The sequence below is a fragment of the Nothobranchius furzeri genome, chromosome 14 (assembly GCF_043380555.1).
Source record: "Nothobranchius furzeri strain GRZ-AD chromosome 14, NfurGRZ-RIMD1, whole genome shotgun sequence".
Classification (NCBI taxonomy): domain Eukaryota; kingdom Metazoa; phylum Chordata; class Actinopteri; order Cyprinodontiformes; family Nothobranchiidae; genus Nothobranchius; species Nothobranchius furzeri.
In genome coordinates this window covers 8,741,885-8,765,287 of record NC_091754.1, presented here as the reverse complement: position 1 = coordinate 8,765,287, position 23,403 = coordinate 8,741,885, and positions in this window count along the sequence as shown.

The window sequence follows — 23,403 nt, the reverse complement described above, 5'->3', positions numbered from 1 at the left end:
GAAAATCGCCATCACGCCATGGAAATACGTTTGTCTCTCATTTCTTCAGTTATCGTGATATTGCTACGAAACTTCTGGTGAGTGATCCTAGTCTGAGCTCCAAGAGAAATAGACAGCTGAAGTTTGTGGGTGTGGCCTATATTCTTAAATAGCGCCCCCTAGAGCCATTAAAACTGTCAGCCCCAAGCCATGCTTTGACTGAGGATTACGAAATTTGGTACACTAATGTGGGGTCTCAGGACCTACAAAAAAGTCTCTTGGAGCCAAGTGCAAAGTTGCACAGGAAGTCGGCCATTTTGGTCCAAGTACGCAATTTAGTGGTTTTCGCACACGTTGTTTGGAGAGTGATGCTCCGTCGCCATTTTCACCAATCTGCTTCAAACTTCTGCCATCTGCTCTTAAGACATAGAGGAAAAAATTCAACCGTCGGATTTTTCAAAAGTTGAAAGGTGTGGGCGTGGCTAAGCCTCAAACTTTGACCTGTCGCCGCACCACTCTTTTTTTCACAGCTCCCTACTGGACTCCTTTTACCCAATCAGCAGGAGTCTCTGGCAAATAGCAGTAGACAACTTGAGGTCACTTGGTACCCAGTACTGGAAGGTTTCAAAAAAAGGCAGGGCTTTGGGAGCATGGCGAAAATCGCCATCACGCCATGGAAATACGTTTGCCTCTCATTTCTTCATTTATCGTGATATCATTACGAAACTTCTGGTGAGTGATCCTAGTCTGACCACAAAGAGACATAGACAGCTGAAATATGTGGGCGTGGCCTAATTTCTGAAATAGCGCCCCCTAGGACCATTTAAACTAATAGCCCCAAGCCATGCTTTGACTGAGGATTACGAAATTTGGTACACTAATGTGGTGTCCCAGGACCTACAAAAAAGTCTCTTGGAGCCAATCACAAAATTGCACAGGAAGTCGGCCATTTTGGTCCAAGTACGCGATTTAGTGGTTTTCGCACACGTTGTTTGGAGAGTGATGCTCCGTCGCCCTTTTCACCAATCGCCTTCAAACTTCTGCTATATACTCTTAAGGCATAGGGGAAAAAATTCAACCGTCGGATTTTTCAAAAGTTGAAAGGTGTGGGCGTGGCTAAGCCTCAAACTTTGACCTGTCGCCGCGCCACTCTTTTTTTCACAGCTCCCTACTGGACTCCTTTTACCCAATCGGCAGGAGTCTCTGGCAAATAGCAGTAGACAACTTGAGGTCACTTGGTATCCAGTACTGGAAGGTTTCAAAAAAAGGCGGGGCTTTGGGAGCATGTCGAAAATCGCCATCACGCCATGGAAATACGTTTGCCTCTCATTTCTTCATTTATCGTGATATTGTTACGAAACTTCTGGTGAGTGATCCTAGTCTGACCCCAAAGAGACATAGACACCTGAAATATGTGGGCGTGGCCTAATTTCTGAAATAGCGCCCCCTAGGACCATTTAAACTATTAGCCCCAAGCCATGCTTTCACTGAGGATTACGAAATGTGGTACACTAATGTGGTGTCCCAGGACCTACAAAAAAGTCTCTTGGAGCCAAGCACAAAATTGCACAGGAAGTCGGCCATTTTGGTCCAAGTACGCGATTTAGTGGTTTTCGCACACGTTGTTTGGAGAGTGATGCTCCTTCGCCCTTTTCACCAATCGCCTTCAAACTTCTGCTATATACTCTTAAGGCATAGGGGAAAAAAGTCAACCGTCGGATTTTTCAAAAGTTGAAAGGTGTAGGCGTGGCTAAGCCTCAAACTTTGACCTTTCGCCATTACTTGACTTAATAACTCCCATGTGCATGATCAGATCTTTTTCGAACTTTGTCTGTGTGATCATTGACCATATCTGTAAACAATGACAATGTGGACAGCTGACATCATCTAAGCCCCGCCCCCTGACTAAAGGAAGTTATTATTTTATGCTGAAATGCCCATATTTGTCCCCTCTAATTTAGTCAACATGACACCTAGGTCATGCACTGTCTTCATGATGCTGTAATGGCCATTCAAATCTGATAGCTTTCCAGAAAGGGAGGGGCTTTGATGCCATGGCGAATTCTGGCGTAACGCCGTAACCTTACAATTCAATTTAATGGTGAGCTCAGAGGGGATGCTTAGTCAGGGTGAGGTGCGGACTAGGAGGCCATTTGCTGTTTCCGGTGACGGGATGATTGACGTTTCTGTTCTGCCAGACATGCCCTGGTGCCCCGGGCTGCCGGCCAGGCCGGAGCGGCGCGGAGCTGCGAGGGCCGAACGACGCTGCTTGCAGCTTTAATTAGGCCCGAGCAGTGAAGCTGCGAAGGCCTATTGTATCTGCTCCGTTTCTTCTTATTAGGCCCGAGCAGCGAAAGCGCTGCGAAGGCCTCTTGTTTTTGCTCCGATTATTATTCTTTCTTTTTTTGTTATTCCGTGCCCCCTTTGAATGGCTTTTTGGGGACCTTAACATACCCCAAAACTCACAATATTTTGCAAACTTGTCAGGCCTGGTGAAAAATTTGATATTTTAAAGGTCCCAAAAAAATCGCAAAGAAAATGGCTGAACAGCGCCCCCTACAATGTGAAAAAAAACCCTCTCCATAAAGCTTAGTTTATCGTACAGTTATGAAATTTGGTACACTTGTAGTACTCAACAGTCCGCACAGAAAAGTCTCTTGCAAGCATGGTCAATATCAAACAGGAAGTCGGCCATTTTGGGTTGAAATGGCGATTTTTAGCCGTTTTTGCAGTTTTTAGGGTCCGTTTCTGATTGGATTGCTCGATCATTTTTCGCACGATCGTCTCAAAAATTGTGTAAAAATGCTCAGAAGGGATGGGCAAACAAACTGAGATGAGGATTCTGAGTTTTCGTATATGTTGAAGGGGCGGGGCCAGGCCTTGAAGTTTGACTACTCGCCAATTTTTTTTAAATTGCTATAACTTCATAACTGAATAGAATAAAGTTACCAAACTTTCTGTGGTCATTCATCATCCACCCACAAAGTAATATGAATGGTTGGATGATGACATCACACAAGCCCCGCCCGCTCAGGACCAAAAAGGTCAAGTTTTACTGTGAAAGGTCCCAAATTGCCCCATTTCACTTAATCACCACAAATTTGTAGCTAGTAACTCAAGACAAGTGGGGGTTGCTTGGCGTCACTTTATGGGAGTTTTCGGCAGAGGGCGGGGCTGTGGCGGCGCGGCGAAGTCAGACGTACCGCCGTGGCCTTACGTTTGCCTCCCATTTCGTCATTTCTAAAGATATCGTCACGAAACTTTTTGTGAGTAATCCTAGTCTGGCCCCTCAAACAATCTGATGTCAACATCCGGTGGGCATGGCCTATTTTCTGAAATAGCGCCCCCTAGGACCATTAAAACTGTCAGCCCCAAGCCATGCTTTGACTGAGGATTACGAAATTTGGTACACTAATGTGGTGTCTCAGGACCTACAAAAAAGTCTCTTGGAGCCTAGTGCAAAGTCGCACAGGAAGTCGGCCATTTTGGTCCAAGTACGAGATTTAGTGGTTTTCGCACACGTTGTTTGGAGAGTGATGCTCCGTCGCCCTTTTCACCATTCTCCTTCAAACTTCTGCTATGTACTCGTAAGTCATAGGGAAAAAAATTCAACCGTCGGATTTTTCAAAAGTTGAAAGGTGTGGGCGTGGCTAAGCCTCAAACTTTGACCTGCCGCCACGCCACTCTTTTTTTCACAGCTCCCTACTGGACTCCTTTTACCCAATCACCAGGATTCTGTGGGAAACAGCAGTAGACAACTTGAGGTTACTTGGTCTCCAGTACTGGCAGGTTTTGAAAAAAGGCGGGGCTTTGGGAGCATGGCGAAAATCGCCATCACGCCATGGAAATACGTTTGCCTCTCATTTCTTCAGTTATCGTGATATCGCTCCGACACTTCTGGTGAGTGATCCTAGTCTGACCTCCAAGAGAAATAGACAGCTGAAGTTTGTGGGCGTGGCCTATTCTCTTAAATAGCGCCCCCTAGGACCATTTAAACTAATAGCCCCAAGCCAAGCTTTGACTGAGGATTGCGAAATTTGGTACACTAATGTGGTGTCTCAGGACCTACAAAAAAGTCTCTTTTAGCCAAGTGCAAAGTCGCACAGGAAGTCGGCCATTTTGGTCCAAGTACGCGATTTAGTGGTTTTCGCACACGTTGTTTGGAGAGTGATGCTCCGTAGCCCTTTTCACCAATCTCCTTCAAACTTCTGCTATATACTCTTAAGACATAGGGGAAAAAATTCAACCGTCGGATTTTTCAAAAGTTGAAAGGTGTGGGCGTGGCTAAGCCTCAAACTTTGACCTGTCGCCACGCCACTCTTTTTTTCACAGCTCCCTACTGGACTCCTTTTACCCAATCACCAGGATTCTGTGGGAAACAGCAGTAGACAACTTGAGGTTACTTAGTCTCCAGTACTGGCAGGTTTTGAAAAAAGGCGGGGCTTTGGGAGCATGGCGAAAATCGCCATCACGCCATGGAAATACGTTTGCCTCTCATTTCTTCAGTTATCGTGATATCGCTACGAAACTTCTGGTGAGTGATCCTAGTCTGACCCCCAAGAGAAATAGACAGCTGAAGTTTGTGGGCGTGGCCTATTCTCTTAAATAGCGCCCCCTAGGACCATTTAAACTAATAGCCCCAAGCCATGCTTTGACTGAGGATTACGAAATTTGGTACACTAATGTGGTGTCTCAGGACCTACAAAAAAGTCTCTTGGAGCCAAGGACAAAGTCACACAGGAAGTCGGCCATTTTGGTCCAAGTACGCGATTTAGTGGTTTTCGCACACGTTGTTTGGAGAGTGATGCTCCGTCGCCCTTTTCACCAATCACTTTCAAACTTCTGCTGTATACTCTTACAACGTAGGGGGAAAAATTCAACCGTCGGATTTTTCAAAAGTTGAAAGGTGTGGGCGTGGCTAAGCCTCAAACTTTGACCTTTCGCCATTACTTTACTTGACTTAATAACTCCCATGTGCATGATCAGATCTTTTTCAAACTTTGTCTGTGTGATCATTGACCATATCTGTAAAAAATGACAATGTGGACAGCTGACATCACCTAAGCCCCGCCCCCTGACTACAGGAAGTCTATTTTTTATGCTGAAATACCCATATTTGTCCCCTCTAATTTAGTGAACATGACACTAAGGTCATACACTGTCTTCATGATGTTGTAATGACCATTCAGATCTGATAGCTTTCCAGAAAGGGAGGGGCTTTTATGCCATGGCGAATTCTGGCGTAACGCCGTTACCTTACAATTCAATTTAATGGTGAGCTCAGAGGGGATGCTGAGTCAGGGTGAGGTGCGGACTAGGAGGCCATTTGCGGATTCTGGCGTCGGGGTGGTTGACGATTCTGTTCTGCCAGACGTGCCCTGGTGCCCCGGGCTGCTGGCCAGGCCGGAGCGGCGCAGAGCTGCGAGGGTCGAACGACGCTGCTTGCAGCTTTAATTAGGCCCGAGCAGTGAAGCTGCGAAGGCCTATTGTATCTGCTCCGTTTATTATTAGGCCCGAGCAGCGAAGCGCTGCGAAGGCCTATTGTATCTGCTCCGTTTATTATTATTACGCTTTCTTTTTTCTTCCGCGTCTTTGGGTGGCCTTTAGGGGGTCTTAGCATATCCAAAAAGTCACCAAATTCTGGCCCAATATAGAAAGTGCGTGAAATTTACGTATTTCACTGGCGATGTGAAAGTTGATAAAAAAGTGGCTCGACAGCGCCCCCTAAAGAGTGAAAAATACCCCTCTCCATAAAGCTTAGTTTATCGTACAGTTATGAAATTTGGTATACTGGTACTACTCAACAGTCCGCACAAAAAAGCCTCTTGCAACCATTGTCAATATAAAACAGGAAGTCGGCCATTTTGGGTTGAAATGGCGATTTTTAGCCGTTTTGGCCATTTCTAGGGTCTATATTTGGTTGAACAGTTTCGTCATTTTTCGTACCATAGTCTCAAAAATAGTGTGCCATCGAACAGAAGCGATGGACGCTTCAAATGAGAAAATAAAATTGACTTTTCGTAAATACTGAAGGGGCGGGGCCAGGCCTCAAAGTTCGAGCACTCGCCAAAAAAATTCAAATTGCTATAATTTCACAAATGAAAGAATTACAGTTAAAGTAACTTTCTATGGATAATCGTCATCGCCCCCCGAAGACAAATGAATGGTCGCTGGATGATGTCACACAAGCCCCGCCCCCTCAGGACTTAAAACGTCAAGTTTTACTGGGAAATTTTCCAAAATTCGCCCTGTCGAATAATCAGCCCGAATTTGTAGCAGGTAACTGAAGAGAAGTTGGCGTTGCTTGACGTCACTTTATGGGTGTTTTCTGCAGAAGGCGGGGCTGTGGCGACGCGGCGAAGTCAGGCGTACCACTTAGGCCTTACGTTTGCCTCCCATTTCGTCATTTCTAGAGATATCGCCACGACACTTCTTGGGAGTGATCCTAGTCCGGCCCCCAAAAGAATCTGATGTGAACATCTGGTGGGCGTGGCCTATTTTCTTAAATAGCGCCCCCTAGGACCATTAAAACTGTCAGCCCCAAGCCATGCTTTGACTGAGGAGTATGAGATTTGGTACACTAATGTGGTGTCTCAGGACCTACAAAAAAGTCTTTTGGAGCCAAGTGCAAAGTCGCACAGGAAGTCGGCCATTTTGGTCCAAGTACTCGATTTAGTGGTTTTCGCACACGTTGTTTGGAGAGTGATGCTCCATCACCCTTTTCACCAATCACCTTCAAACATCTGCTATACACTCTTAAGACATAGAAGAAAAAATTCAACCGTCGGATTTTAAATAAGTATAAAGGTGTGGGCGTGGCTAAGCCTCAAACTTTGACTTGTCGCCACGCCACTCTTTTTTTCACAGCTCCCTATTGGACTCCTTTTACTCAATCACCAGCAATCACTGGCACATAGCAGCAGACATGTTGAGGTCACTTGGTGTATAGTACTGGCAGGTTTCGAATAAAGGCGGGGCTTTGGGAGCATGGCGAAATTCGCCATCACGCCATGGAAATACGTTTGTCTCTCATTTCTTCAATCATTGTGACATCGCCACACAATTTCTGATGAGTGATCCTACTCTGACCCCTAATAGAAAAGGACAGCTGAAGTTTGTGGGCGTGGCTTATTTTCTGAAATAGCGCCCCCTAGGACCATTAAAACTGTCAGCCCCAAGCCATGCTTTGACTGAGGAACACGAAATTTGGCACACTAATGTGGTGTCTCAGGACCTACAAAAAAGTCTCTTGGAGCTAAGTGCAAAGTCGCACAGGAAGTCGGCCATTTTGGTCCAAGTACTCGATTTAGTGGTTTTCGCACACGTTGTTTGGAGTGTGTTGCACCATCGCCCTTTTCACCAATCGCCTTAGAACTTCTGCTACATACTCTTAAGACAAAGGGGGGAAAATTCAACCATCGGATTTCAAATAAGTATAAAGGTGTGGGCGTGGCTAAGCCTCAAACTTTGACCTTTCGCCATTACATTCCTTGACTTAACAACTCCCATGTGCATGATCAGATCTATATCAAACTGTGTCTGTGTGATCATTGTCCACATCTCAAGACAATGACAATGTGGACAGCTGACATCACCTAAGCCCCGCCCCCTGACTACAGGAAGTCGATTTTTTCATGGTGAAATGCCCATATTTGTCCCCTCTAATTTAGTGAACATGACACTAAGGTCATGCACTGTCTTCATGATGTTGTAATGACCATTCAGATCTGCTAGCTTTTCAGAAAGGGAGGGGATTTGATGCCATGGCGAATTCTGGCGTGACGCTGTGACCTTACGTTTGACTGTAACTTCCACAAACAGCCTCCGATTTGCCCGAGACTGAACATCACATCACCAGTGTGGTAAAGATAGAGTATCTCCTAGTGGTGAGACGTGTAATGCTGGGCTCAGAGGGGATGCTGAATCAGGGTGAGGTGTGGACGAGGAGGCCGTTCACGGTTTCTGGTGTCGGGGTGGTTGACTTTCTGTTCTGCCAGACGTGCCCTGGTGCCCCCGGCTGCCGTCCAGGATGGACAAGCGCGGAGCTGGGTTTGGAGAGCGTCGGGGATGGAGCGGAGGGGGTGCGGAAGGAGGGCGAGCAGCTTCGCTGCGAGGGCCGAACGACGCTGCTTGCAGCTTTAATTACGCTTTCTTTCTTTCTTTCTTTTTTCTTCCGCGTCTTTGACTGGCCTTTAGGGGGTCTTAGCATATCCAAAAAGTCACCAAATTCTGGCCCAATATTGAAAGTGCGTGAAATTTACGTATTTCACTGGCAATGTGAAAGTTCATAAAAGAATGGCTGAACAGCGCCCCCTAGAAAGTGAAAAATACCCCTCTCCATAAAGCTTAGTTTATCGTACAGTTATGAAATTTGGTACACTTGTAGAACTCAACAATACGCACAGAAAAGCCTCTTGCATCCATGGTCAATATCAAACAGGAAGTCGGCCATTTTGGACTAAAGTGGCCATTTTGACCCTGTTTCGGCCATTTCTTGGGTCTATATTTGGTTGAACAGTTTGGTCATTTTTCGCACGATCGTCTCAAAAATAGTGTGCGATCGAACAGAAGCGACGGACGATTAAAATGAGACAATAAAATTGACTTTTCGTAAATACTGAAGGGGCGGGACCAGGCCTCAAAGTTCGAGCACTCGCCAAAAAAATTCAAATTGCTATAATTTCATAAATGAAAGAATTACAGTTAAAGTAACTTTCTATGGACAATCATCATCGCCCCCGAAGACAAATGAATGGTCAATTGATGATGTCACATAAGCCCCGCCCCTTCAGGACTTAAAAGGTCAAGTTTTACTGGGAAATTTTCCAAAATTTGCCCTTTCAAATAATCATCCCAAATTTGTATCAGGTAACTGAAGACAAGTTGGGGTTGCTTGGCGTCACTTTATGGGAGTTTTCTGCAGAAGGCGGGGCTGTGGCGGCGCGGCGAACTCAGGCGTACCACTTAGGCCTTACGTTTGCCTCCCATTTCGTCATTTCTAGAGATATCGCCACGAAGCTTCTTGTGAGTGATCCTAGTCCGGCCCCCCAAAAAATCTGATGTGACATTCCGGTGGGCGTGGTCTATTTGCTGAAATAGCGCCCCCTAGGACCATTAAAACTGACAGCCCCAAGCCATGCTTTGACTGAGGATTACGAAATGTGGTACACTAATGTGGTGTCTCAGGACCTACAAAAAAGTCTCTTGGAGCCAAGTGCAAAGTCGCACAGGAAGTCGGCCATTTTGGTCCAAAAGCGTGATTTAGTGGTTTTCGCACACGTTGTTTGGAGAGTGATGCTCCGTCGCCCTTTTCACCAATCGCCTTCACACTTCTGCTATATACTCTTAAGACATAGATGAAAAAATTCAACCGTCGGATTTTAAATAAGTATAAAGGTGTGGGCGTGGCTAAGCCTCAAACTCTGACTTGTCGCCACGCCACTCTTTTTTTCACAGCTCCCTATTGGACTCCTTTTATCCAATCACCACCAAACAGTGGCAAATAGCAGCAGACAAGTTGAGGTCACTAGGTCTATAGTACTGGCAGGTTTCGAATAAAGGCGGGGCTTTGGGAGCATGGCGAAATTCGCCATCACGCCATGGAAATACGTTTGTCTCTCATTTCTTCAATCATTGTGACATTGCCACACAATTTCTGATGAGTGATCCTACTCTGACCCCTAATATAATTGGACAGCTGAAGTTTGTGGGCGTGGCCTATTTTCCAAAACAGTGCCCCCTAGGACTATTAAAACAGTCAGCCCCAAGCCATGCTTTGACTGAGGATCACAAAATTTGGCACACTAATGTAGTGTCTCAGGACCTACAAAAAAGTCTCTTTGAGCCAAGCGCAATGTCGCACAGGAGGTCGGCCATTTTGGTGCAATTACTCAATTTAGTGGTTTTCGCACACGTTATAAGGAGAATGATATCTCCTCGCCCTTTCCACCGATCACCTTCAAACTCCTGCTATATACTCTTAAGACATAGAGGAAAAAATTCAACCGTCGGATTTTAAATAAGTATAAAGGTATGGGCGTGGCTAAGCCTCAAACTTTGACCAGTCGCCATTACTTTATTTGACTTAATAACTCCCATGTGCATGATCAGATCAATTTCATACTTTGTCTGTGTGATCACTGACCACATCTGAAGACAGTGACAATGTGGACAGCTGACATCACCTAAGCCCCGCCCCCTGACTAAAGGAAGTCTATTGTTTTATGGTGAACTGCCCATATTTGTCCCCTCTAATTTAGTCAAGATGACACTAAGGTCATGCACTGTCTTCATGATGTTGTAATGACCATTCAGATCTGATAGCTTTTCAGAAAGTGAGGGGCTTTGATGCCATGGCGATTTCTGGCGTGACGCTGTGACCTTACGTTTGACTGTAACTTCCACAAACAGCCTCCGATTTGCCCGAGACTGAACATCACATCACCAGTGTGGTAAAGATAGAGTATCTCCTAGGGGTGAGACATGTAATGGTGGGCTCAGAAGGGATGCTGAGTCAGGGTGAGGTGTGGACGAGGAGGCCTTTCACGGTTTCCGGTGTTGGGGTGGCTGACTTTCTGTTCCGACAGGCATGCCCTGATGCCCTCGGCTGCCGGCCAGGATGGAGAAGCGCGGAGCCAGGTTTGGAGAGCGTCGGGGATGGAGCGGAGGGGGTGCTGAAGGAGGGCGAGCAGCTTCGCTGCGAGGGCCGAACGACGCTGCTTGCAGCTTTAATTAGGCCCGAGCAGCGAAAGCGCTGCGAAGGCCTCTTGTTTTTGCTCTGTTTATTATTTTTCTTTATTATTATTTTTTGTTATTCTCGTGCCCCTTTGAACGGCTTTTTGGGGACCTTAGCATACCCCAAAACTCACAATATTTTGCAAACTTGTCAGGCCTGGTGAAAAATTTCATATTTTAAAGGTCCCAAAAAAATCGCAGAGAAAATGACTGAACAGCGCCCCCTAGAAAGTGAAAAAAAAACCTCTCCATAAAGCTTAGTTTATCGTACAGTTATGAAATTTGGTACACTTGTAGTACTCAATAGTCCGCACAGAAAAGTCTCTTGCAAGCATGGTCAATATCAAACAGGAAGTCGGCCATTTTGGGTTGAAATGGCGATTTTTTGCCGTTTTTGCCGTTTTTAGGGTCCGTTTCTGATTGGATTGCTCGATCATTTTTCGCACGATCGTCTCAAAACTTGTGTAAAATTGCTAAGAAGGGATGGGCGAACAAAATGAGATGAGAATTCTGAGTTTTCGTATATGTTGAAGGGGCGGGGCCAGGCCTCGAAGTTTGACTACTCGCCAAAAATATTTAAATTGCTATAACTTCATAACTGAATGGAATAGAGTTACCAAACTTTCTGTGGTCATTCGTCATCCACCCACAAAGTAAATTGAATGGTCGGATGATGACATCACACAAGCACCGCCCCCTCAGGACCAAAAAGATCAAGTTTTACTGTGAAAGGTCCCAAATTGCCCCATTTCACTTAATCACCACAAATTTGTAGCTGGTAACTCAAGACAAGTGGGGGTTGCTTGGCGTCACTTTATGGGAGTTTTCGGCAGAGGGCGGGGCTGTGGCGGCGCGGCGAATTCAGGCGTACCGCCGTGGCCTTACGTTTGCCTCCCATTTCGTCATTTGCAAAGATATCGTCACGAAACTTCTTGTGAGTGATCCTAGTCCGGCCCCCCAAAAGATCTGATGTGAACATCTGGTGGGCGTGGCCTATTTTCTGAAATAGCGCCCCCTAGAACCATTAAAACTGTCAGCCCCAAGCCATGCTTTGACTGAGGATGACGAAATTTGGTACACTAATGTGGTGTCTCAGGACCTACAAAAAAGTCTCTTGAAGCCAAGTGCAAAGTCGCACAGGAAGTCGGCCATTTTGGTCCAAGTGCGCGATTTAGTGGTTTTCACACACGTTGTTTGGAGAGTGATACTCCGTCGCCCTTTTCACCAATCACTTTCAAACTTCTGCTATATAGTCTTAAGACATAGAGGAAAAAATTCAACCGTCGGATTTTAAATAAGTATAAAGGTGTGGGCGTGGCTAAGCCTCAAACTTTGACCTTTCGCCACGCCACTCTTTTTTTCACAGCTCCTTATTGGACTCCTTTTACCCAATCACCAGGAATCTCTGGTAACTAGCAGCAGGCAAGTTGAGGTCACTTGGTCTCCAGTACTGGAAGGTTTTGAAAAAAGGCGGGGCTTTGGGAGCATGGCGAAATTCGCCATCACGCCATGGAAATACGTTTGCCTCTCATTTCTTCATTTATCGTGATATCACCTCGACCATTGTTGTGAGTGATCCTAGTCTGACCCCCAATAGAAAAGGTCAGCTTAAGTTTGTGGGCGTGGCCTATTTTCTGTATTAGCGCCCCCTAGGACCATTAAAACTGTCAGCCCCAAGCCATGCTTTGACTGAGGATTACGAAATTTGGTACACTAATGTGGTGTCTCAGGACCTACAAAAAAGTCTCTTGGAGCCAAGTGCAAAGTCGCACAGGAAGTCGGCCATTTTGGTCCAAGTGCGCGATTTAGTGGTTTTCACACACGTTGTTTGGAGAGTGATGCTCCGTCGCCCTTTTCACCAATCGCCTTCGAGCTTCTGCTATATACTCTTAAGACATAGAGGAAAAAATTCAACCGTCGGATTTTAAATAAGTATAAAGGTGTGGGCGTGGCTAAGCCTCAAACTTTGACCTTTCGCCACGCCACTCTTTTTTTCACAGCTCCCTATTGGACTCCTTTTACCCAATCACCTGGAATCTCTGGTAAATAGCAGCTGACAAGTTGAGGTCACTTGGTCTACAGTACTGGCAGGTTTTGAAAAAAGGCGGGGCTTTGGGAGCATGGCGAAATTCGCCATCAAGCCATGGCAATACGTTTGCCTCTCATTTCTTCAATTATCGTGACATCGCCACAAAATGTCTGGTGAGTGATCCTAGTCTGACCCCCAATAGAAATGGGCATCTGAGATTTGTGGGCGTGGCCTATATTCTGAAATAGCGCCCCCTAGGACCATTAAAACTGTCAGCCCCAAGACAAGGTTTGACTGAGGATTACGAAAATTGGTACACTCATGTAGGGTCTCTGGCCCTACAAAAAAGTCTCTTGGAGCCAAGCGCAATTTCGCACAGGAGGTCGGCCATTTTGGTCCAAGTACTCGATTTAGTGGTTTTCGCACACGTTGTTTGGACATTGATGGCCCGTTGCCCTTTACACCGATCACCTTCAAACTTATGCTATGTACTTTTAAGTCAAAGGGGAAAAAATTCAACCGTCGGATTTTAAATAAGTATAAAGGTGTGGGCGTGGCTAAGCCTCAAACTTTGACCTTTCGCCATGACATTACTTGACTTAATAACTCCCATGTGCATGATCAGATCTAATTCAAACTTTGTCTGTGTGATCACTGACCACATCTCAAGACAACGACAATGTGGACAGCTGACATCACCTAAGCCCCGCCCCCTGACAACAGGAAGTCTATTGTTTTATGGTGAAATGCCCATATTTGTCCCCTCTTAATGAAAATGACACTCAGGTCATACAGTGTCTTCATGATGTTTTAAAGACCATTCAGATCTGATAGCTTTCCAGAAAGGGAGGGGCTTTGATGCCATGGTGAATGCTGGCGTGACGCCATGACCTTACATTTGACTGTAACTTCCACAAACGGCCTCCGATTTGCCCGAAACTGAATATGGCAATGAACAATCATGCCCTTTAGCCAATGAGGCACAAACGGTTGGTGAATGTTATATAATGTCACCAAAGCTGACCTCAATGGGACTTTTCTGTAGTTGGTCACAGCGCCACCTAGATAACGTTATCCTTCGATAACTTTGAAAAACATGGTCAGAATAGCATTAAAGTTGGTCACTGTCATCACACCACCAGTGTGGTAAAGATAGAGGATTCCCTAGTGGTGAGACATAAAATATAATGGTGGGCTCAAAGGGGATGCTGAGTCAGGGTGAGTTGCGGACAAGGTGGCCGTTAGCAGTTTCTGGTGTTGGGGTGGTCGACGTTTGTGTTCTGCGGACGTGCCCTGGTGCCCCGGGCTGCCGGCCAGGCCGGAGCGGCGCGGAGCTGCGAGGGCCGAACGACGCTGCTTGCAGCTTTAATTAGGCCCGAGCAGCGAAAGCGCTGCGAAGGCCTCTTGTTTTTGCTCTGTTTATTAGGCCCGAGCAGTGAAGCTGCGAAGGCCTATTGTATCTGCTCCGTTTATTCTTTCTTTCTTTCTTTCTTTCTTTCTTTTTTCTTCCGCGTCTTTGAATGGCCTTTAGGGGGTCTTAGCATATTCAAAAAGTCACCAAATTCTGGCTCAATATAGAAAGTGCGTGAAATTTACGTATTTCACTGGCGATGTGAAAGTTCGTAAAAAAGTGGCTGGACAGCGCCCCCTAGAAAGTGAAAAATACCCCTCTCCATAAAGCTTAGTTTATCGTACGGTTATGAAATTTGGTATACTTGTAGTACTCCACAGTCCGCACAGAAAAGTCTCTTGCAACCATGGTCAATATCAAACAGGAAGTCGGCCATTTTGGGTTGAAATGGCGAATTTTAGCCATTTTGGCCATTTCTAGGGTCTATATTTGGTTGAACAGTTTGGTCATTTTTCGCACGATCGTCTCAAAAATAGTGTGCAATCGAACAGAAGCGATGGACGATTCAAATGAGAAAATAAAATTGACTTTTCGTAAATACTGAAGGGGCGGGGCCAGGCCTCAAAGTTCGAGCACTCGCCAAAAAAATTCAAATTGCTATAATTTCATAAATGAAAGAATTACAGTTAAAGTAACTTTCTGTGGACAATCGTCATCGCCCCCCCAAAGACAAATGAATGGTCGATTGATGATGTCACATAAGCCCCGCCCCCTCAGGACTTAAAAGGTCAAGTTTTACTGGGAAATTTTCTAAAATTCGCCCTTTCAAATAATCATCCCAAATTTGTACCAGTTAACTGAAGACAAGTTGGGGTTGCTTGGCGTCACTTTATGGGAGTTTTCTGCAGAAGGCGGGGCTGTGGCGGCACGGCGAAGTCAGGCGTACCACTTAGGCCTTACGTTTGCCTCCCATTTCGTCATTTCTAAAGATATCGCCACGAAACTTCTTGGGAGTGATCCTAGTCCTGCCCCCCAAAAAATGTGATGTGAAAATCCGGTGGGCGTGGCCTATTTTCTGAAATAGCGCCCCCTAGGAGCATTAAAACTGTCAGCCCCAAGCCATGCTTTGACTGAGGATTACGAAATTTGGTACACTAATGTGGTGTCTCAGGACCTACAAAAAAGTCTCTTGGAGCCAAGAACCAAGTCGCACAGGAAGTCGGCCATTTTGGTCCAAGTACTCGATTTAGTGGTTTTCGCACACGTTGTTTGGAGAGTGTTGCACCATCGCCCTTTTCACCAATCACCTTCAAACTTCTGCTATAGACTCTTAAGACAAAGGGGAAAAAATTCAACCTACGGATTTTAAATAAGTATAAAGGTGTGGGTGTGGCTAAGCCTCAAACTTTGACCTGTCGCCACGCCACTCTTTTTTTTCACCGCTCCCTATTGGACTCCTTTTAACCAATCACCACCATTCACTGGCAAATAGCAGCAGACAAGTTGAGGTCACTTGGTCTATAGTACTGGCAGGTTTCGAATAAAGGCGGGGCTTTGGGATCATGGCGAAATTCACCATCACGCCATGGAAATACGTTTGTGTCTCATTTCTTCAATCATTGTGACATCACCACACAATTTCTGATGAGTGATCTTACTCTGACCCCTAATAGAATTGGACAGCTGAAGTTTGTGGGCGTGGCCTATTTTCTGAAATAGCGCCCCCTAGGACCATTAAAACTATCAGCCCCAAGCCATGCTTTGACTGAGGATCACGAAATTTGGCACACTAATGTAGTGTCTCAGGACCTACAAAAAAGTCTCTTGGAGCCAAGTACAATGTCGCACAGGAGGTCGGCCATTTTGGTCCAAGTACTCGATTTAGTGGTTTTTGCACACGTTATTAGGAGAATGATGTCTCGTCGTCCTTTCCACCGATCACCTTCAAACTCCTTCTATATACTCTTAAGACATAGAGGAAAAAATTCAACCGTCGGATTTTAAATAAGTATAAAGGTGTGGGCGTGGCTAAGCCTCAAACTTTGACCAGTCGCCATTACGTTACATGACTTAATAACTCCCATGTGCATGATCAGATCAATGTCAAACTTTGTCTGTGTGATCACTGACCACATGTGAAGACAGTGACAATGTGGACAGCTGACATCACCTAAGCCCCGCCCCCTGACTACAGGAAGTCTACTGTTTTATGGTGAAATGCCCATATTTGTCCCCTCTAATTAAGTCAACATGACACTAAGGTCATGCACTGTCTTCATGATGTTGTAATGACCATTCAGATCTGATAGCTTTTCAGAAAGGGAGGGGCTTTGATGCCATGGCGATTTCTGGCGTGACGCTGTGACCTTACGTTTGACTGTAACTTCCACAAACAGCCTCCGATTTGCCCGAGACTGAACATCACATCACCAGTGTGGTAAAGATAGAGTATCTCCTAGTGGTGAGACGTGTAATGGTGGGCTCAGAGGGGATGCTGAGTCAGGGTGAGGTGTGGACGAGGAGGCCGTTCACGGTTTCTGGTGTCGGGGTGGTTGACTTTCTGTTCTGCCAGACGTGCCCTGGTGCCCCCGGCTGCCGGCCAGGACGGAGAAGCGCGGAGCTGGGTTTGGAGAGCGTAGGGGATGGAGCGGAGGGGGTGCGGAAGGAGGGCGAGCAGCTTCGCTGCGAGGGCCGAACGACGCTGCTTGCAGCTTTAATTATTATTTTTATTTATTATTCCGGTGCCGCTTTGAATGGCTTTTTGGGGACCTTAACATACCCCAAAACTCACAATATTTTGCATACTTGTCAGGCCTGGTGAAAAATTTGATATTTTAAAGGTCCCAAAAAAATCGCAAAGAAATTGGCTGAACAGCGCCCCCTAGAAAATGAAAAAAAACCCTCTCCATAAAGCTTAGTTTATCGTACCGTTATGAAATTTGGTACACTTATAGTACTCAATAGTCCGCACAGAAAAGTCTCTTGCAAGCATGGTCAATATCAAACAGGAAGTCGGCCATTTTGGGTTGAAATGGCGATTTTTTGCCTTTTTGGCCGTTTTTAGGGTCCGTTTCTGATTGGATTGCTCGATCATTTTTTGCACGATCATCTCAAAAATTCTGTAAAATTGCTCAGAAGAGATGGGCGAACAAAATGAGACAATAAAATTGACTTTTCGTAAATACTGAAGGGGCGGGGCCAGGCCTCGAAGTTTGACTACTCGCCAAAAATTTTTAAATTGCTATAACTTCATAACTGAATGGAATAGAGTTACCAAACTTTCTGTGGTCATTCGTCATCACCTCACAAAGTAAATTGAATGGTCGCATGATGACATCACACAAGCCCCGCCCCCTCAGGACCAAAAAGGTTAAGTTTTACTGTGAAAGGTCCCAAATTGCCCCATTTCACTAAATCACCACAAATTTGTAGCTGGTAACTCAAGACAAGTGGGGGTTGCTTGGTGTCACATTATGTGAGTTTTCGGCAGAGGGCGGGGCTGTGGCGGCGCGGCGAAGTCAGGCGTACCGCCGTGGCCTTACGTTTGCCTCCCATTTCGTCATTTCTAAAGATATCATCACGAAACTTCTTGTGAGTGATCCTAGTCTGGCCCCCCAAAAGATCTGATGTGAACATCCGGTGGGCGTGGCCTATTTTCTGAAATAGCGCCCCCTAGGACCATTAAAACTGTCAGCCCCAAGCCATGCTTTGACTGAAGATTACGAAATTTGGTACACTAATGTGGTGTCTCAGGACCTACAAAAAAGTCTCTTGGACCCAAGTGCAAAGTCGCACAGGAAGTCGGCCATTTTGGTCCAAGTACGCGATTTACTGGTTTTCGCACACCTTGTTTGGAGAGTGATGCTCCGTCGCCCTTTTCACCAATCTCCTTGAAACGTCTGCTATATACTCTTAAGACAAAGAGGAAAAAATTCAACCGTCGGATTTTTCAAAAGTTTAACGGTGTGGGCGTGGCTAAGCCTCAAACTTTGACCTGTCGCCACGCCACTCATTTTTTCACAGCTCCCTACTGGACTCCTTTTACCCAATCAGCAGGAATCTCTGGCAAACAGCAGTAGACAACTTGAGGTCACTTGGTATCCAGTACTGGCAGGTTTCAAAAAAAGGCGGGGCTTCAGGAGCATGGCGAAAATCGCCATCACGCCGTGGAAGTATGTTTGCCTCTCATTTCTTCAGTTATCGTGATATTGCTACGAAACTTCTGGTGCGTGATCCTAGTCTGACCCCCAAGCGACATAGATATCTGAATTTAGTGGGCGTGGCCTATTTTCTTAAATAGCGCCCCCTAGGACCATTTAAACTAATAGCCCCAAGCTATGCTTTGACTGAGGATTACGAAATTTGGTACACTAATGTGGTGTCTCAGGACCTACAAAAAAGTCTCTTGGAGCCAAGCGCAAAGTCGCACAGGAAGTCGGCCATTTTGGTCCAAGTGCGCGATTTAGTGGTTTTCGCACACGTTGTTTGGAGAGTGATGCTCCGTCGCCCTTTTCACCAATCTCCTTCAAACTTCTGCTATATACTCTTAAGACATAGGGGAAAAAATTCAACCGTCGGATTTTTCAAAAGTTGAAAGATGTGGGCGTGGCTAAGCCTCAAACTTTGACCTGTCGCCACGCCACTCTTTTTTTCACAGCTCCCTACTGGACTCCTTTTACCCAAACACCAGGATTCTGTGGCAAACAGCAGTAGACAAGTTGAGGTTACTTTGTCTTCAGTACTGGAAGGTTTTGAAAAAAGGCGGGGCTTTGGGAGCATGGCGAAAATCGCCATCACGCCATGGAAATACGTTTGCCTCTCATTTCTTAAGTTATCGAGATATCACCTCGAAATTTGTTGTGAGTGATCCTAGTCTGACCCCCAATAGAAATGGACAGCTAAAATTTGTGGGCGTGGCCATTTTTCTGAAATAGCGCCCCCTAGGACCATTAAAACTGTCAGCCCCTAGCCATTCTTTGACTGAGGATTACGAAATTTGGTACACTAATGAGGTGTCTCCGGACCTACAAAAAAGTCTCTTGGAGCCAAGTGCAAAGTCGCACAGGAAGTCGGGCATTTTGGTCCAAGTACGCGATTTAGTTGTTTTGGCACACGTTGTTTGGAGAGTGATGCTCCGTTGCCCTTTTCACCAATCGCCTTCAAACTTCTGCTATTTACTCTTAAGACATAGGAGAAAAAATTCAACCGTCGGATTTTTCAAAAGTTGAAAGGTGTGGGCGTGGCTAAGTCTCAAACTTTGACCTTTCGCCATTACTTTACTTGACTTAATAACTCCCATGTGCATGATCAGATCTTTTTCGAACTTTGTCTGTGTGATCATTGACCATATCTTTAAACAATGACAATGTGGACAGCTGACATCACCTAAGCCCCGCCCCCTGAATACAGGAAGTCTATTGTTTTATGCTGAAATGCCCATATTTGTCCCCTCTAATTTAGTCAACATGACACTAAGGTCATGCACGGTCTTCATGATGCTGTAATGACCATTCAGATCTGATAGCTTTCCAGATAGGGAGGGGCTTTGATGCCATGGCGAATTCTGGCGTAACGCCGTAACCTTACAATTCAATTTAATGGTGAGCTCAGAGGGGATGCTGAGTCAGGGTGAGGTGCGGACGAGGAGGCCATTTGCGGTTTCTGGTGTCGGGGTGGTTGACGTTTCTGTTCTGCCAGACGTGCCCTGGTGCCCCGGGCTGCCGGCCAGGCCGGAGCGGCGCGGAGCTGCGAGGGCCGAACGACGCTGCTTGCAGCTTTAATTAGGCCCGAGCAGCGAAGCGCTGCGAAGGCCTATTGTATCTGCTCCGTTTCTTTTTCTTTTTTTTTCTTTTTTTTTCTTCCGCGTCTTTGGACGGCCTTTAGGGGGTCTTAGCATATCCAAAAAGTCACCAAATTCTGGCCCAATATAGAAAGTGCGTGAAATTTACGTATTTCACTGTCAACGTGAAAGTTGGTATAAAAATGTTTCAACAGCGCCCCCTGGAAAATTAAAAATACCCCTCCGCATTGACCTTTTTTCATAGTATAGTGATGAAATTTGGTACACCTGTAGAACTCAACAATACGCACAGAAAAGCCTCTTGCACCCATGGTCAATATCAAACAGGAAGTCGGCCATTTTGGACTAAAGTGGCCATTTTTACCCCGTTTTGGCCATTTCTAGGCTCTATATTTGGTTGAACAGTTTGGTCATTTTTCGCACGATTGTCTCAAAAATAGTGTGCGATCGAACAGAAGCGATGGACGAATCAAATGAGAAAATAAAATTGACTTTTCGTAAATACTGAAGGGGCGGAGTCAGGCCTCAAAGTTCGAGCATTTGCCAAAAAAATTCAAATTGCTATAATTTCATAAATGAAAGAATTACAGTTAAAGTAATTTTCTATGGACAATCGTCATCGCCCCCCGAAGACAAATGAATGGTTGATTGATGATGTCACATAAGCCCCACCCCCTCAGGCCTTAAAAGGTCAAGTTTTACTGGGAAATTGTCCAAAATTCGCCCTTTCAACTAATCACCCCATATTTGTAGCAGGTAACTGAAGACAAGTTGGGGTTGCTTGGCGTCACTTTATGGGAGTTTTCTCCAGAAGGCGGGGCTGTGGCGGCGTGGCGAAGTCAGGCGTACCGACGTGGCCTTACGTTTGCCTCCCATTTTGTCATTTCTAGATATATTGCCACAAAACCTCTTGTGAGTGATCCTAGTCCAGCCCCCCAAAAAATTTGATGTGAACATCCGGTGGGCGTGGCCTATTTTCTGAAATAGCGCCCCCTAGGACCATTAAAACTGTCAGCCCCAAGCCATGCTTTGACTGAGGATTTCGAAATTTGGTACACTAATGTGGTGTCTCAGGACCTACAAAAAAGTCTCTTGGAGCCAAGTGCAAAGTTGCACAGGAAGTCAGCCATTTTGGTCCAAGTACGCGATTTACTGGTTTTCGCACACGTTGTTTGGAGAGTGATGCTCCATCGCCCTTTTCACCAATCGCCTTCAAACTTCTGCTATATACTCTTAAGACATAAAGGAAAAAATTCAACCGTCGGATTTTAAATAAGTATAACGGTGTGGGCGTGGCTAGGCCTCAAACTTTGACCTGTCGCCACGCCACTCTTTTTTTCACAGCTCCCTATTGGACTCCTTTTACCCAATCACCAGCAATCTCTGGCAAATAGCAGCTGACAAGTTGAGGTCACTTGGTCTCCAATACTGGAAGCTTTCGAAAAAAGACGGGGCTTTGGGAGCATGGCGAAATTCGCCATCACGCCATGGCAATACGTTTGCCTCTCATTTCTTCAATTATCGTGACATCGCCACAAAATGTCTGGTGAGTGATCCGAGTCTGACCCCCAATAGAATTGGACAGCTGAAGTTTGTGGGCGTGGCCTATATTCTGAAATAGCGCCCCCTAGGACCATTAAAACTGTCAGCCCCAAGCCAAGGTTTGACTGAGGATTACGAAATTTGGTACACTAATGTGGTGTCTCAGGACCTACAAAAAAGTCTCTTGGAGCCAAGTGCAAAGTCGCACAGGAAGTCGGCCATTTTGGTCCAAGTGCGCAATTTAGTGGTTTTCACACACGTTGTTTGGAGAGTGATGCTCCGTCGCCCTTTTCACCAATCGCCTTCAAACTTCTGCTATATACTCTTAAGACATAGAGGAAAAAATTCAACCGTCGGATTTTAAATAAGTATAAAGGTGTGGGCGTGGCTAAGCCTCAAACTTTGACCTTTCGCCACGCCACTCTTTTTTTCACAGCTCCCTATTGGACTCCTTTTAACCAATTACCAGGAATCTGTGGTAAATAGCAGCAGACAAGTTGAGGTCACTTGGTCTCCAGTACTGGAAGGTTTTGAAAAAAGGCGGGGCTTTGGGAGCATGGCGAAATTCGCCATCACGCCATGGAAATACGTTTGCCTCTCATTTCTTCATTTATCGTGATATCACCTCGAAATTTGTTGTGAGTGATCCTAGTCTGACCCCCAATAGAAATGGTCAGCTTAAGTTTGTGGGCGTGGCCTATTTTCTGAATTAGCGCCCCCTAGGACCAATAAAACTGTCAGCCCCAAGCCATGCTTTGACTGAGGATTACGAAATTTGGTACACTAATGTGGTGTCTTAGGTCCTACAAAAAAGTCTCTTGGAGCAAAGTGCAAAGTCGCACAGGAAGTCGGCCATTTTGGTCCAAGTACTCGATTTAGTGGTTTTCGCACACGTTGTTTGGAGAGTGATGCTCCGTTGCCCTTTTCACCAATCGCCTTCAAACTTCTGCTATATGCTCTTAAGACATAGAGGAAAAAAATTCAACCGTCGGATTTTAAATAAGTATAAAGGTGTAGGCGTGGCTAAGCCTCAAACTTTGACCTGTCGCCACGCCACTCTTTTTTTCACAGCTCCTTACTGGACACCTTTTACCCAATCACCAGGAATCTCTGGCAAAGATCAGCAGACAAGTTGAGGTCACTTGGTCTCCAGTACTGGCAGGTTATGAAAAAAGGCGGGGCTTTGGGAGCATGGCGAAATTCGCCATCACGCCATGGAAATACGTTTGTCTCTCATTTCTTCATTTATCGTGATATCCCCTCGAAATTTGTTGTGAGTGATCCTAGTCTGATCCCAAATAGAAATCGACAGCTGAAGTTTGTGGGCGTGGCCTAATTTTTGAAATAGCGCCCCCTAGGACCATTAAAACTGTTAGCCCCAAGCCATGCTTTGATTGAGCATTACGAAATTTGGTAAACTAATGTGGTGTCTCAGGACCTACAAAAAAGTCTCTTGGAGCCAAGTGCAAAGTCGCACAGGAAGTCGGCCATTTTGGTCCAAGTGCGCGATTTAGTGGTTTTCACACACGTTGTTTGGAGAGTGATACTCCGTCGCCCTTTTCACCAATCACTTTCAAACTTCTGCTATATAGTCTTAAGACATAGAGGAAAAAATTCAACCGTCGGATTTTAAATAAGTATAAAGGTGTGGGCGTGGCTAAGCCTCAAACTTTGACCTTTCGCCACGCCACTCTTTTTTTCACAGCTCCTTATTGGACTCCTTTTACCCAATCACCAGGAATCTCTGGTAAATAGCAGCAGGCAAGTTGAGGTCACTTGGTCTCCAGTACTGGAAGGTTTTGCAAAAAGGCGGGGCTTTGGGAGCATGGCGAAATTCGCCATCACGCCATGGAAATACGTTTGCCTCTCATTTCTTCATTTATCGTGATATCACCTCGACCATTGTTGTGAGTGATCCTAGTCTGACCCCCAATAGAAAAGGTCAGCTTAAGTTTGTGGGCGTGGCCT